This window comes from Pteropus alecto, unplaced genomic scaffold (assembly GCF_000325575.1).
Source record: "Pteropus alecto unplaced genomic scaffold, ASM32557v1 scaffold34, whole genome shotgun sequence".
Taxonomy (NCBI): domain Eukaryota; kingdom Metazoa; phylum Chordata; class Mammalia; order Chiroptera; family Pteropodidae; genus Pteropus; species Pteropus alecto.
Genome location: NW_006435763.1, coordinates 6,242,139 through 6,259,121, shown reverse-complemented (window position 1 = coordinate 6,259,121; position 16,983 = coordinate 6,242,139). Strand labels below are relative to the sequence as shown.

General features: G+C 44.0%; 1 pseudogene; it reads right to left on the bottom strand.

The window, feature by feature from the left end:
- Positions 1-15,549: 15,549 nt before the first annotated feature.
- Positions 15,550-15,668, bottom strand: LOC112479148 (annotated as a pseudogene).
- Positions 15,669-16,983: the final 1,315 nt, after the last annotated feature.

Genomic DNA, 16,983 nt, shown 5'->3' with positions numbered 1-16,983 from the left:
AGCAGGCCTTACCCAAACGCGTGGCCTGGCGTGAAGCCCAATCTGTGACAGTCACCTCCAGCCGATCCAGCGATGAATGAGCAAGAAAAAAAATGTTTGCTATCGCATGCCACTGAGATCTGGGGATGGTTCATTACAGATGGCGAACACATTCACCATAGTCAAGTATTCTGTTACATGCACCCGACAGCATTCTTGACAAATATAAACAAGTAACACACGAAGAGGAAGAGTGCCTGGTACCTATTAGATGTTTTATAGATATCAACCTCTTTCCTGTTACTCTCCCACACGGTATCATTTCTGGAAAAGGAAGAAATTTATTGGAGCGATAGTTGGTCTTTGGTTTCGATCTGTGCCTCTTTCCATGGATCTTCGCCATTCCTATCGTGTCTATTTTTCTAATATAACATTATTCCAGACTTCAAGAAAGAAATTAAAAACAAGCCCTCGGCACCAGGGACTATGGACTTAACATCCAAAGCACTAAGGTTTATGGCACGGGATTAATAAATAACTATAACCCAACGTTTTATGGAAAGCCTCAAAATACTGACTTTTTGCTCAGTCCTAAGAAGTAGTAACTTAAATCAGCCTGTGGCCTGCCCCTTTATTTGATATTATTTGTACCTTTTATGTGTGTGCCGAGGCTCCAATACAAGGTGACTGCTGTGTGATGGTCTCTTGTGGCCAGCGAATGCCCGGGCCAAGCCACAGAGATTGTTTTCATAGCAGGAGACATCGATCTCATGACACTGTCCGATTACAGGGACCGTGTGTATTCTACCGAGTGACAGAGGGGGCTGAAGTGCACTTGGCTTCAGGGTCCCGTCCTCGGGCAGCTGCCTGGTCAGGAGCACAGGGGACGGAGCTGTTGTGTTTGTGTAAACCAAACAGCTAGATCAGGAGCAGGCTGCAGTCTGCTTAGTGTGGTCCAAGGACCAGCAGCATCAGCATGACCTGGGAGCGTCTTGGAAATGCAGAATCTCATGCCCCACCCAGATCTCCTGACTCAGAACCTGCATTTTAACAGGCTGCCAAGATAAGTCGTACTTTTTTAAAAACTGGAGCTATACTTCTCATACCATAAGGTCACCGTTTTCAAATGTACACTCGTGTGGTTTTTATTTAGTACATTCCCAAAGATGTGACTCTGTCACCACCAAGTAATCGCAGAATATTTTCATGACCCCCCCAAAACAAACATCATTATTAGCAGTCACTCTTCCCCCCATGACCTCTCCTCCATCCCCAACCAGCCACTCCTCTACTTTCTGTCTCCATAGATTTGCCTCTTCTGGACATGTCACCTATGTGGAATCGAACGTTCTGTGGCCTGTTGTGTCTGGCTTCTACCATGTAGCACAATGATTTCAAGGTTCATCTGTGTTGTAGCATCCACCGGACTTCCTTCTTCCTTGTGGACGAATGACATTCCATTATATGGCTGTATATCAGGCTTTGTTTATTCAGCCGTCAGCTGATGATGGACATCGGGGTTCTTTGCATTTTTTGGCTACTATTAATAACGCCGCTGCGGACATTTGTGTAGCAGTGTGTATGTGGACATACGTTTCCGTTGCTCCACCTAGGAGTGGATTGGCTGGGTCAAATGGCAACCCCACGTTTAGTCTTTTCAAAACTCCTAGACATTCCTGAACTGGCTGCAACATTTTACGGTCTCACCAGCGATAGCCGAGGATTTTAGTCTCTCCACGTCCTCACCAACGCTTGTTATCGTTTTTTTTTTTTTTTTTAATTGTGGTAAAATATATTAGACATACAATTTACCATTTTAATCCATGTTTGCGTACGGGTCACCGATGTTTAAGCACATTCACGCTGTTGTGCAACCGTCACCCCCACCCGTCTCTAGACCTTTCCATCTTGCAAAACCCAAACTTCATTCGCATTAAACAGTAACTCTCCGTTGAGGACGTTCCATCGTGCGCGCACACGTTGCGTTTATCCGCCCGTTCGCGGTGGAGACTTTCACTGTGTCCTTTGAAGGAATCGAAGGTCAGGATTTTAGAAGTAGAATTTCTGGATCGTACGGTCATTCTGTGTTTAATTTCTGAGAAACCACCGTTCCTGTGTTCCGTAGTGGCTGTTTCGCTTTACAGGTTCATCACCGATGCACAAGTGGAACAATTTCCCCACGTCCCCACCGACACTCGTTATTTTCTGGGATTTTGTTTGTTTGTTTGTTTTTTAATAATAGGCATTCTAATGAGTGAGAGGTAGTATCTCATGGAGGTTTTGATTTGATTCGTGAGATCGAACATCTTTTCATATGCTTATTGGCCATTGGATGTCTTCTTTGGAGGCGTGTCTATCCGATTCCTTCGTCTGTTTTTTAATTGGGTTATTTGTCGTCTTGTTGTTGAGTTTTAGGAGTTCTCTCTGTATTCTGGGTAGTAACCCCTTATCAGATATTTGGTTCGCAAATATCTTTTCCCATTCTGTGAATTGCCTATTCACTGTGTTGATAGTGCCTTTCGATACACACCAATTTTTAATTTTTATGAAGTCCGATTCGTCTGTTTTCTGCTTTGCCTTTGCCTTTGGTGTCATATCTAAGAAATCATCGCCAAAATCAATGTTGTGAAGCTTTTGCCTTATGTTTTCTTCTAAGAATTTTATAGTTTTAGGTCTTAACGTTTGTGTTAATTTTGTATCTGTGCTTCCACCACCCCTTATAACTCCTTCGTAATCACTTACAAAACTAAATTGTACTTGCCTGTTGACTTATCTGTCTCCCCCACTAAACTCCAAGCTAGGCGGGAACCCCGCCTTTCTGGGCTGCCCCCCCCCTCCACACACACACACACACCGTCCACAGTGTCCCCAGTACTTGGGCCTGGTCTCTGGCATAAAGTAAAGAATCAGAGAGTAGGTACCAGTGTGATATAGTAAGAAATATATCCGATCTGCCTCTAGGTTCCTGGCACAGAGCTCCTAAAACCCTAGAACGTCCTGAGTCATAGGAGTATTTTTTTTTTGTTATTCATAATAAACTCCTTTCTTCATTCCTGAGTTTATGCTAATGAGGTGATTTACGATAGCCTCAGGATGGGGCTGATGACAAAAAGGTCCAAACTGGTGATTAGAGGGTGGGAACTTTCAGCCCCAGCCGCTGACCTCCGGGGGTCATACCTTCCACACCCTGCCTATGCATCTCTTCCATTTGGCTGTTCCTGAGTTTTATCCTTTATAATAAATGGATAAGAATAAGTGAAGTATACTCCAGAGTTCTGGGAGCCATTCTAGCAAGTTATTGAACTTGAGGGAGTTGTAAAAACCCCTGAATTTGTAGGCAGTCGGTTAGATGTGTGGGTGGCCAGGACTTGTGACTGGCATCTAAAGTTGGGGCGGTCTTGTGAGACCGAGCCCTTTAGCTTGTCATCCACGACTTGATACTAAATCTAGGTAATGTTAGAATTGAAATGAACTATTGGACAGCCAGTTGGTGTTGGAAAATCAGAGAACTGGTGATGGCAAAAACAGGCATGCAGCCAGCCATGTGGCAGGTGTCCAGTAAATAGTAGCTATTTTTATAATTATAAAATCATCATAATCATTATTACCATCCCCCTACTCCAACCTTTTCAAACTTCTGCAGAGACATGTGAGTGTTTTTTATTAGTCTTTCCTTCTGCACAGAATTTAAGCCAATTTAGACATTTCCATTTATGATTAAGGAACTAGAGATAATGATTGAATTTGGGGCCAGATCTTAAGACAGCTCTTTGAAATTTTCTGAAAGTGTCTGCTTCGACCCCTTTGGAAAGAAAATGCACCAGGATAATAAAAATCAAAGCAAAGAACTTCATATCCATTTAGTGATCAAAAAGTAAAGGATAAAAATACATCCTGAGATTAAAGCAGTCTCCTGAATACGGGCAGGGATGCTTGCAGCTAATTTAATTGAATATTTCCATCTCATCCTTGAGCTGCGAAAGATTAATGTTGGGTTTGAAGGCAGGACACAGTGGCTGGGAAGAGATACAGCATGAAGTTTGCTGGAGACAACTGTGGGAACTGTAGAGGCGTCAACTTAGAGACACTTGGGGTGAGACTGGAGAAGAGATTTCATTCAACTCAAGGCTGGAGAGAATCCTTCAGGAGCCTTGCTTCCCTGGAAATTATTGCAGACAACGCTGTGTGTCTCCCTAATGTGATACACTCTGAGGGGCATGTCACCTGTCAAGTGTCCTTGTCCCCAAAACAACCTGAATCCTACTAAGCCTCTAGAACTAATTTCCAGTTTGCTAGAAATACAGAGAAGAGAGTTAACGCCAGGAAGAAGCAACTCACGTTTCGAAGACGGGACATTTTTCATGACGACTGGCATGATTTTTTCAAAAGTCGATGTCATTCATTTCAGAAAGTTCATCGTTAGTGTAAAGAAACGCTACTGATTTTTGTATGTTGATTTTCTATCCTACAGCTTTACCGAATTCATTTATTAGTTCTAATGGTTTTTTTTTGTGTGTGGAATCTTTAGGATTTTCTTCCAATAAGATTATTCATCTGAAAATAGAGATAATTTTACTTCTTCCTTTTCAATTTAGAAGGCTTTTATTTCTTTTTCATATCTGTTTGCTGTGACTAGGACTTCTAGTACTATGTTGACTAGAAATGGTGACAGCGGCCATCCTTTCCTTGCTCTAGATTTTAGGATAAGAGCTTTCAGATTTTTACCATTGAGCATGTTAGCTGCGGGCTTTTCATATATGGCTTTTATTGTGTAGAGGTAAGTTCCTTCATTACCTAATTTGCTGAGATTTTTTTTTTTTTATCATAAAAGTGTGTTGGATTTTGTCAAATGCTTTTTCTGTATCAATTGAGATGCTCATTTGATTCTTATCCTTCATTCTGTTAATGTAGTGTATCTTTATTGATGGATTTGGGTATATTAAACCATCTTTGTATCTCAGGGCTAGATCCAACTTGTTCAATGTGTATGAGTCTTTCAATGTGTTGTTGAGTTTGGTCTGCTCATGTTTTGAGGATTTTTGCATCTATATTCATCAAGGATATTAGCCTATAGTTTTGTTTTCTTGTAATGTCTTTGTCCAGCTTTGGTATCAGAGTGATGTTGGCCTCCTACAATGAGTTTGGGAGTGTTCCCTCACCTTCTGTTTTTTGGAAGAGTTTAAAAAGGATTGGTGTTAATTCTACGACATGGATGAACTTAGAGGACGTTCTGCCAAGTGAAATAAGCCAGACACAGAAGAAAAAATACTATAGGATCCCACTGATACCAGGAATCGAAAACACTCAAATTCATAGAATCACTGAGTAGAATGGTGGTTTCCAGGGGCCGGATGGAGGGGCATTCCAGGAGGTGTTGGCTGAAAGGTGTATAGTTTCAGTTGTGCAAGATGAATACATTCTAAAGATCTACTGTACGGCATATTGCATGCAGTGCCTGGTGGCTCTAGTTAATGGTATTGTATTATTTTTTCTAAATTTGTTAAGGGGGTAGATCTCATGCTAAATATTCTTACCACACACACACACAAAAAGACAGAGGGAGGAAACTTTTAGAGATGATGGTTATGTTTACAGCACCGTATATGCTTAACCTTCAAACTCATCAAGATGTATCCATTACATATATCCAGCTTTTTTGGATGTCAAAAATAAAAGTCCATGTCATTCAGAAAGCAGATTGGTGGTTGCCAGAAGCTGGGAGGGAAAAAATGGGGAGTTACTGTTTCATGGACAAAGAGTTTCAGTTCTACAAGATGAAGAAAGGTCTAGAGATGATGGTGGCGATGGCTGTGCAACAATAGGGATGTACTTAACACCACTGAGGTGACCACTTAAAAATAATTAAGATGGCAAATTTGTGTTATGTCTATTTTACAGTTAAAAAAAAAAAAGTCTGTGCCCCCCGAAAAGAGAGATAGAGATACAAGGATTATTTTCTAATCAAAAGAGACGAAAGAGGCAACGATGCATGCCGAACATGAATTTTAATGACACCCTGGTTTGCGAAAACAAAGCCCAAGTTGCGATGGGCGTTCTGAAGACGATTGGAAGAATGTGAACATGGACTGGATATTAGATGACAGTATAGAATCCCTCTTAATTTCCTTAGGCGTGATAATGGCATTGGGGTTGCACGGGAGAGTGTCTTTATTCCTCCAAGACGCATGTTGAAATATTGAGGGATTTTCGCAATGACTGCAACTGACTTTTGGAGGGTTCGGGGAAAAAAAAAAATGAAGTAAGTCAACTAAAACAAAATAAATAAATAACGGAGGGCAAAAACGACAAAACATTAACGATCGTTGAATCCGCGTGGAAGGTATACTGGTGTTCGAGATGTCATTTTTCCAACCGTTAGGGACATGTCGAAAGTTTTCATGATCAGATGTTAGGATAAAATGGTCAGGAGTCTTCTCTGTCCTTTCTCTTATGTAAGTTCAAAATAGATGCAGAACTACCGGGCGGAGGAGAGATATATCGGTGAATTAGGGCAGTGAAACTACTGTGTGTGATACCATGTGATACCATGAAACTACTGTGTGTGAAAATGATGGACGCGTGGCATTCGGCCTCTGTCAAAATGCATAGGGTTACACATCGCGAAGAATGAACTCTGCTATAATAACACGTCGGCGTTAGGTCATCCATTGTAACGCGTGTACCTCACCAATGCCAACTGTTAGTAACAGGGGAAATTTAAGGAGAGCGTGTTTATGGGAAACTCTGTATTTTCTGCTCAATTTTTCTGTAAGCCTGTTGTTTCTGTAAAATGGCTCTAAAAGACAGTCTATTACTTTAAAAAATTTAAAAACCATAGTATAGTTACGCTTGAAAAATAAAATAAACCAAGAATTCAAATAAGGGTTTAATAATTGTGAAGTTATTGGTTAGAAATTCATGCCCAGGGTACTGTATAAGTATAAAAATGGGCCACAAATTCAGCTCTGAGCTTCATGGAAGCCAGGCAAAGAGGGAAGCACAAGATAAAAAACATATATTTATTCAACAGAGTTCAAGACGTTTTTTAAAAGGGAGGGAAGAAATATGAAAGGAATCTCTCCCATGGGTCCTAATAAAAAAAAGCTAATCAAAGGTTATGGAATTGTTCATATCCTCAATATTCCTAGAATTTATTTAAGAGCAAGTTTCATGTGTTGACTATTATAGGTAAAGCACAAGATAAAAAACATATATTTATTCAACAGAGGTTAAGATGTTTTTTAAAAGGGAGGGAAGAAATATAAAAGGAATCTCTCCCATGGGTCCTAATAAAAAAAGCTAATCAAAGGTTATGGAATTGTTCACATCCTCAATATTCCTATAATTTATTTAAGAGCAAGTTTCATGTGTCGACTATTATAAGTAAAATTGAGACCAATACAATTAAAAAAAAAAAAAAGCCTAGATAGCAAAAGGAATGTAAGGAAGTTCAACAAATTTGTCATTTCCTTATTTTCTTAGAATGATGATTTCATTGCTTTTATGCAACTATCGAACATCAAATTCTTTCCCGATAGTTTGGGGAGGAGGGTCCCCCTGTTTCGCTATTGGTCCTAAACCCTGCTGGATAACCCTACCCTGATACAGCTCTTTTCTTTAGTAAACATTTATTTGGTCAAAAAATATCAGCATTTCGATATCCGCATTATATTTGATTCTGAGATGACAGAGGTTAAATAGGACAATTCCTGTCCTCCAGGAATTTATACAATGAAGGGGAAGAGAAAAGACTGTCCAGCGAATCTCATCCTGGTGTCATGAGCCCAGAGCGATCAGGTGTCAGGAGGGAATTGTGGGAGCAGCCAAGAGGCTTGAAGAAGAGGAGCCACCTGCCAAGTAGGCAGGAGGAGGGAGGCAGGGAGGGAGGGAGGTGTGCCTGGCAGAGGCAGCAGCAGGGTGAGGGGGAGGGCAGGGAGTTCCACTGCGTGCTCAAGGTTAGGATGTAGGCTGTACCAGCATTAAAGATGGAAAGGTGGGTAGAGCCAGGAAGCCTCTTCTCTTAAGTTGCGACTCTGACCTGATGGAGACTGAGAGAAACTGCTATGCAGGGGAGTTTCCGGGTCAGAAATGGGTTGTTTCGGGAAACGTGTCCTGGCCGTCTCAAAGGAGGCCAGCAGAAGGCAGCTAGACCAGTTCTGGGCTGTGGCTGCAATGAAGGCCCGACCTAGGAGTGGAGTGGGAGGAGGGGTGGATAGAAGCAGCAGGACTCACTGACTGACGGTTCTCGATTGGGGAGGGTGAGAAGGAGGAGGTAGGCTGACTCCCATGTTCCAGCTGGAGCACTCTGTGGGCATCCTGGGAGCTCGGAGGAGGAAGGGGGAGGGGACCAGCAGGTCGGGGCCACATTGAGTCCCAGGGGGCCTGTGAGTGTCCAGGTAGAGATGTCCAGGAGGCAAGTCTGGTGTTCTGGAGAGAAGGTGAAGCTTCCGTAAGACCAGAGAGTGTGCTGGGCTCAGAGTCCCGGCAGGGGACATGAAAAGACCGCAGCTGACCCCTCCTCAGCAGTGTGTATTCACATGACCAACAGTGACCGTCCAAATGCCCCGTGTGTGCCAGGCCCTGTCCAGCGGACGGAGGTCGTAGAAATAGACCAAGATGGTCCAAAGGAGAACAAACAGAAGCTGTTTACTCAGAGCTTGCTGTAGCAGGGGATCGGCCACCATCACCTGTGCTTTGGCACAGACTCTCTGGCAGGCAGAGAGCCGGAAAGCTTTATAGTTACAAAAGGGAAGGATCCAGGTGTGCCCTGAGCGGCAGCCATCGGCGTGGCAAAGCGGGAGGCGGGCTAACTAGAGGTGGGATATCCTCCACGCTTAGGAGCCCACGTCTGGCTTAAATTAGTCCTAAATTAGAAGCGGGAACAAAAGTAGGGAAGCTGTCAGTTATTGAGCAAGTTCTGGCCGTTCGGGGCCGATGGTTACAAGGGTTAGTGTTTGGCTTCCTGGGCTGGTTTGGACATTGGTCTGACTTCCTCCATGTCTGACGTAGAGATAGCAGGCTGGCTCCCTGGGCTGGTGAGGTAGATAATGGGTGGTTTTCCTGGACTGGTTGGTGGTGGCAGATCAGGGGTCAGAGTTCTATTTTCATATGTGGCCGGGCCATGTCTGTCTATTGAGGCTTTCAGAGTGCAGTGGCGAACATACCAGAGGCGGCCCGGTCCTGGTGTTACTTTCAGTCCAGGAGACGAGACCAGCAGGCAGCCAGCAAACAAATGCATCATCAAGACCCTTCCATCCAGGCCTCGGTTCTTTATTGTCCTCTCGACAAGTTCATTTTTTTTTTCAAAGACACTTAGCAATGTCCGAAAGGGTCTTGTTACTAGAGCCACAGCAGATTTTCAAACGAAGACACGGACCTGAGTGTTCATTGCAGCGCCGTTCACAGCAGCCCCAAAGCGGAAACCAACCCAAATGTCGACCATCGGACAAATGAATAAACAAATTGCAGCTTATCCGTACGACGAAATAGTATTCAGCCACTGAAAGGAGTGACGTACTGATGATACCTGCTGCAGCACAATGTGGATGAACCTTAAAAACAGGATGCTGCTCGAGGGAAGCCAGGCACAAATGGCTCCGAAGCGTAGGGTTCCGTTTAAAAGCAATATCTGGAGTAGGCGAATTCACAGGGCGAGAACGCGCATCGGTGGTTGTCTGGGACTCGGGCGACCGGGAGTGGGGTACCAGCTTTTTTTGGGGGGGTGATGAAAATTCCTGGAACTAGAACGTTGTGAATGTGGTTAACGCCACACAACCATACACTTTAAAATGGTTATAATGATCCGTTTCATGTATATTTTAAGTGCACGAGCAGTTCTAAAGATTAGATGAGATTAAAAATATCTATAGGCAAGTCTTTTATTTGGCCAATTTTGATCAAACCTGAGAAAAAAACTTTTTTTTTTTTTTAAATGAGAATATCAGCCCCTGGATGATTGATGAAATTCAAATGTAAAATATGAAGTCATGTCGTAGGAAAGACTGCTTTCACTCAGTATGGACGGTTCACTTTCTAAGCAAACTAAATTATTATTCATGCTAAATGGGTTATTTCCAAGGCTTTTATGTGATAACAAAGATGATAATTAATAATGTTGAATAAAAAGGCGATCTCGTATTAAGTAAATATTATTGTTTTCACATTTAAAAGATATCTAATGTAGAACAATACCTCAATTTGAATTATTATTGCAAAATGACTTTAATGATACCATAATGTAACCTCTTTAATGGAGTAGCAGTAAACATTTTTTCTGCAGTTAAAGAATCGGTTTCTTTTTACATTATTAATTGAAAACCATTATCAATTTCAAAAAGGATGATTTTTGGTCTCACTCTTCCGTCGGGTACAATTTATCCCGATCTTTCTAGGCACGAAATTGTGAGCTGTGCGTAGTCACCAAATCTTCATCATCCGTCTCCCGCATCTTACAGAGAGGTCTCGTAATTTGCCCAGATTCTCTCTGATGGCCAATAGCAGATCTGGGATTCAAGTCTCACTTGATTTGATTCTAAATCCTATTCTCTTAACCAACAGCCTTGTTCTGTAAAGGGCCAGATAGGAAATATTTGAGGCTTTGCTGGCCATGGGGTCTCTGTTGCAGGCTACCCAACTCTGCCCTCTACTGCAAAGCGCCTCAGGCAATTCATAGGCAAATAAGCATGGTCATGGACCCATGTCAATATGGGCAAAAGTTTGAATTTTATCATTTTTCATGCGTCATCAAATAGTATTCTTTCACATTTCCCCAGCAATTTCAACATGTAAAAGCCATTCTTAGCTTACAGGCCACACGGAAACAGGCAGAGCGCCAGCTCTGGCCACGGGTCCCATTATGGCATGGTTTCACAACTCTGGCTGCTTCTCAGAATCGCTTTGGACTGTTAAAAAAAAAAAATGTCCGGGCCTCACCCCCAGAAATTGAGTTTAAACGGTCTGCCATGAAACGCCTAGATATTTTTAAAGCCCCCCGGTTGATTCTGAAGCGTAGCCATTGCTGCCCGCTTCGGCCAATTACACAGGGCTCATCCCTGGAGCCCTATGGCAGGAGGTCAGCAGTCCAGCTGCTCTGGGTCCAACAGTCAGCTCAGTTAACCTGTTCCTTGCCCGCCCCAAAGCCGTTACATGTAAACACTACTGCCAAGGACTTCAGTCTTTTCTCTTGCTCAGAAATCCTTCTACTCGTTAGATAGAAACAGTACTTCTTCCTGTCAAACTCAGGAGCAAAGTCATAATGTCCACTTGCCCGTGAGGTGGGAAGGCACAGGGGACCGACTGGCTGTGGGGCAGATTTGGGAGGTAGTCCGATAGGTGTCCTGCTCTGTGTAGAATCCCAGGGATCTTGAACCCTGGCTGTAGTCAAAGGAGCCCTAGCCACAGATGCAGGCCAAATGCCCGGTTCAGAGCCTTCGATAGCTTCCCTTGGCCTTCACCTTGGCCCACGTGGTCTGGTCTATCATATCTGTCAGTCAGGGTTCGATGAGGAGACACTACGGGGTATGGGGATAAAGGTTTATTCCAGGAATTAGATCTCATAGAGACGCAGGAGGAGGCGAGGAATGGACAGTTTGAGAGGGAAGCTGGGGGATGGGTCATAGGAGCCTCTGGCCAGTCCATCTGACCAGACGAGCACATTTGGCCATCAAAGTAAAAGTCAGCCAAGGGAAGGCTTCGTAGCAGGCAGTGCCTCCAAGTAGTTACCGCCACCAAGCTCCTGGTGGTGAGACACGGCCTGCCGTCGGTCACCAGGGTCGGCAGTCAGGAGAGGAGCTGGATGCAGAGCAGAGGAGAGCAAGGACAGATGGACCCCGCGAGCGTCTCTGTGTCTGTCTGTCACTGCGCCTGACCAGGGTGACGACGGTGACCTTCCGCGACGGCTGCTGTCGCTCCTTCCAGCCACTCTAACAGGGAAGAGGATTCTAGGAAGCATTTCCAACTTAAGCACGTCGACACAGTACCACCCACATATCCGTCCCATCCTCTCTTGCCTTGTCCGGCTGTCGTCCTCTGCGATAGTTCATTTTATGTGGCAACTTGGCTGGGCCGCGGGATGCCCGGATACCTAGGGAAACATGATTCCGGTGTGTCTGTAAGGATGTTTCTAGAAGAGATGAGCGTCTGATTCAGTAGACGAGTAGATTGCCCTCCCTAATGTGGGCGGGCCTCACCTCATCAGTTGAAGGCATGGGTAGCCCTAATGTGGGCGGGCCTCACCTCATCAGTTGAAGGCATGGATAGCCCAAAAAGGCAGAGGAAGGGAGAATTCTCACTTTCTGCCCGGCTGCTGAGCTGGGACGTCAGTCCTCTCTTGCCTTTGGATGAGAACTTAGACTGTTGGCTCCCCTGGTTCTCAGGCCTACAGGCTTGAATCGGAACGACACCCGTGGCTCGCCTGGGCTTCCAGCGGAATGTAGGACTTCTCAGCCTCCATGATCGTGGGAGCCAATTCCTTATAATAAGTATCTCTCTCTCTCTCTCCTATTGGTTCTCTTTCTCTGAAGAGCCGTGACTAATCCATCCTCTTTCCTCCACTGTTCTCGTCTCAGTTCTCAGAAGTGGCCATATTCTCTCCCGCCCCGAGGCCCTTTCACTTCTAGCTGCAGTGCAATTCTGCTCACTACTCCCCACCTGCCTTCCTTTCCTCTGCCTCCGGGGCCCAGCCCAAACCACTTTCCCCGGCCTTCCGCCTTCCGACAGAAATGATCTCCCCGTTCTCTTCCTCTCGCCCGTACCCCTTGGGGTACAGCAAAGAGACCAGTCTCAACACACGGCTTGGGGTTGTATAGTTACTTGTATCTGTTTCTTGCATGGGTTCTAAAGCTCTTTGAAGGCAGGGCTGATGTCCTGTTATGTTCGCCACGGTAAACTCAGTGCCTGGCACGTAGTAGGTCCCAAAACATATCTATTAAATAAACGAACATATAGTCATTTCCAAGGCCAATGTTTGATATAGTATTTAGGAGGGGAACAAACTTGGTCTTTGCTGAAGTCATGGCTTCATCTTGCTATATAATTTATGGTTTACGTATAACAAAACAAAACTTAAAATCTCTGCCAACAGGCAAAAATTAGCCTTACCAACCACCGACCCTGCCTGGGTCCCCCACAGGCCTGGAAAAACCATTAGAAGCAATTGCTAAAACTTGTTTGTGGTATCATTAAATAAGCAGTTCTCAGCAGGCGTTTTAATGGCCACCATAGCAGGTCCCCAAAGTTTCTATGGCTTAATGACCCACATGCATTCCTAACTCTACATGTTGCTTTAATATCTGCATCATTTGCTCGTGAGAATGCTTTATCTGAGTAGACAATTTTGTTTAAAAAAATTTTTTTTTCCAAAAACATTCCAGATAGAAATAACTCCTGGTGATCACGGAGCTTTCTACCGCAATCCGTAAGCGAATGAAGACGAAGAGGTTTGTGGAATTCCTGAGACATAGTAGGTGCTTGATAAATGGTGGTTTCCTTCCTACATTTCTGGGGCTATTTCAGTCTAAGGATTAAACAAACTCACAACAAGCTAAGTCCTACAGATCTAATGCACAATACAGTGACTACAGACAACAATATTGTCAAATTTGCTGTGAGACTAGATGTTAATTGTTCCAACTACTAAATGGAAATGATAATTATCTGACGTGATAGAAGTACTCGTTATCGCTACAATGGCAATAATACTACAATATAGAAATGTACTAAATTAACACGTTGTACGTCTTAAATTTATGCAGTGTTATATATCAAATATATTTCAATTTTTTAAAAGTACTCCTTAACTCAGACTACTGATTATGAATATGTCCCCGAAAGACAATAAATTGGTAAATAAAAAAATTGGGGGTGGAGAAGATAAAAAATGAATATTTAAAAAAATCTGCTGGGCCTCCCTTGTGTTCCATCTTGAAGCTTAGTTGTGAATCTGCAGCCTTTTTCTTATTTTTAATGTAAAAAGCAAATTAAAAGCTGGAGAAAAGATCCTTCTGATTCGGAAAATAACTCTGGAGTAAGAAGCTCAGTGGTTTTTTTTGTTTGTTTGTTTGTTTTTTTTTAGAGATAATTCTGATTTTTCCATCTGGTCCCCAAAAGAGAATTCTTACTTTTTCTTCCACATCTCGATGTCCCTGTGGTTATAGAGTAGCTCTCCATCCTTTGCCGAGACCCCGGGTAGCTGGATGGGATCGTGGGCTCTTCCTGACGCGAGAGTGGATGCACATTCCATCACCGTCCAGACTTGGTGGGAGACCTCCAGCGTGCTCAGGTGCAGACATTCACCTTCCCTGTCAGCACCAGCTCTCTGGGGACGAGGCCACCACCCTATATTCTACAGGGGCTACGACTGGCCTGAAATATGGCAAAGGGTGCTGTCCACATGGAGTAGACGGGTTGGAGAGCTGGCAGGTCTTGTGGCATCAATCAGGGGCCAAAGGCTGGCTGTCATTGGTGGGCAGTCCTCTCCAGGTGGCAAGAGAGCAGCCATTATAGCTTCTTTACACTGCCGGTTTAGGTTTTCTGAAGCGCTTTTGCTTACGTGAGCACCAAGGCCTCCCCTTGGCGACACAGCTGCTGTCTATGTGGTCTCTCTCTTCTTCCTCAGCTACAGGTGGTGGTTCCCCCAACCTGATCCCCAGAGCAGCAGCACCAGCAGCACCTGTCAGAATGCAAATTCTCAGGCCCCACCCAGACCAACTGAAACCGGATAGGGTGGGCCCCAGAAATCTGTGTGTTTTCATAAACCCTCCAGGCGACCCCGATGCACCCTGCAGGTAGAAAATCACCACCCTTGGAAGGTTTGAAAGATCCTCCTGCCCCGGCTTCACCCACACGAATTAAACCAGAATCTGGCAGTGAGACTCAAGTATCAGTAGTTCTTAAAGATCCCCCAGGTGACTCAGAGGGCAGGAGCTGGAGAGCCAGGTGTCTGTCTGCTCTCGGGCCTGGCTACTCAAGACTGTGGTATCTGGACCTGTAGTGTCAATGCTGCCTGGGAGTTTGCCAGAAATGCAGACTCTCAGGCCTCAGCCCAGACCTGCTGACTCGGTCTGCGCTTTTGCAGGATCCCCAAGCACAGTAAAAGGGGATGAGCTCTGGCCCCGGGGTACAAAAAAGCAGAAAGCAATCTGAAGTCTGTGCCTGAAGCTTTATAGGTTCTGATTTATAGGTTCACGATTTACTGAACTGGGTCCAGAGGGTGCTGCTTTTGTTTTTCTGGTTTTCTGGTGATACGCCCCCAAACTCCATCAATGGAGGGGAAAATGGTGAGGGGGAGAGGGATTAAATTCAATGGGCATTCTAGGAGGGCCCTATAGAGTGAATAATAGAGGTGGAAACACTTTAATTAACATTTGAATGTATTCTGCTCATCGTAATATTAGTTACCACCATTTTGTCTAATAGCTACTCCCAGGAGGCCTCCCCACAAACCAGTCATTTTTTTTTTTTTAGGCAAGGCAACCCTTGGTTGACCTCACAGATTGCAAGGAACTTGTCAGCTTACAATCCCTTACTTATTTTATTTTATCTTATTTTTATTTTATTTATTTTTATTTTTTACGCCTATAGCACCTGGTCTTCCTAGGTGGTCTCCCATTCAAGTACTAACCAGGCCCGACCCTGCTTAGCTTCTGAGATCAGATGGGACTGGGCTCGTTCAGGGTGGCATGGCCATAGACTCAGTTGTTTCTTATCCTCTGTCCACCCCACCCTCCAATTTCTTCTTTCATTCATTTCTTACCAGATCACTAACCGGTGATTTAGAAAGTGAAACCAACGCTGACTCAGAATTGGAATAAATATTAACTTGGACTGACTACTTTCTTAAGGAAGTGAAAAGAGCTTCAGATTAGAATAGGCCGACTTTGTGACAAAAGACAAGGGAAACTTTATTGCCTTGCAAATTTTTTTGTAGCTGACAAGATCTTTTTTTTTTTTTATTACCCAATCCCCATAGTCTATTTCATCATCTCGAGAGTGAGATGCGGCTGTACACTCATCTCTGTTATATATGCGTTTATGCGTAGTCGTGCCAAACAGGATCTTCAGAATACCTGCGTGTCTTGTGCTGGGGGGCATGGAAAGATGTCACCTGCGTGTCTTGTGCTGGGGGGCATGGAAAGATGTCATGGCTGGAAGCAAGGACACCTGGATCCCTCATAGCGAGTCACTTTGCTATACTGGGCCTCGATTGTCTCGCTTCTGTAATAACGACAGTTGAGGTCGCAAATTCAAACGCCTACAGGAGCCAGGGTGGAAATCTAAATGGGACTAAGGGCAGATGCCACTCAGCCTTCCTCTCCTTGTAGCCTGTGGGAATATGGGTCCCATGTTACCGGATTTCAAGGGAAGTAAAAAAAATATATATATATGGCTTTTCGCAATTTCCCCATTTTTGAATATTGGGAACTAATATAACTTTTGTTTTGTTTGCAGAATTTGGAAGCTGCACAAAATACTTCTGAGACCATAGTCCACCTGGGACCAGCCAGGTAATGACCTGTAGACTAAGGGATATCCTGGGACTCTTGTAGAATTCCAATTCTCCCTTTTTAATGTATCTATTGTTTTTTGTGTAGTCTTATCTGTGTCTCTAGTTTATTCTTTTGATAAATATTTGAAGACCCATTATAAGCCAGGAACTGTAATTGATTTAAAAAAAGAATGAGATGGGATTGCTACTCTTAGGTGAGCAAATAGGAGCGCTAAGTGAGATGCCCCAATAAATAACGGGGCTTCCTTAGCAATCAGTATATGGCAATGCCATTGACTGATATAGGGAAGGCTTGCAAGGAAGCAAATTTGAGTCAAGAGTTCTGTTTTGACCACGTTGTAGTCAAGACGCATATGAGATCACTCACTGAGTACAGGTGCCAAGCATGGAGCGGAATTGATAAGAATGTGATCTAAAGATGCAAATTTGAGAGTTATTGGCCTAAGGATGGTACATTAAGCCTAAGTGTGAAAATGATGTCGGAGATAATAGGCTCAAGA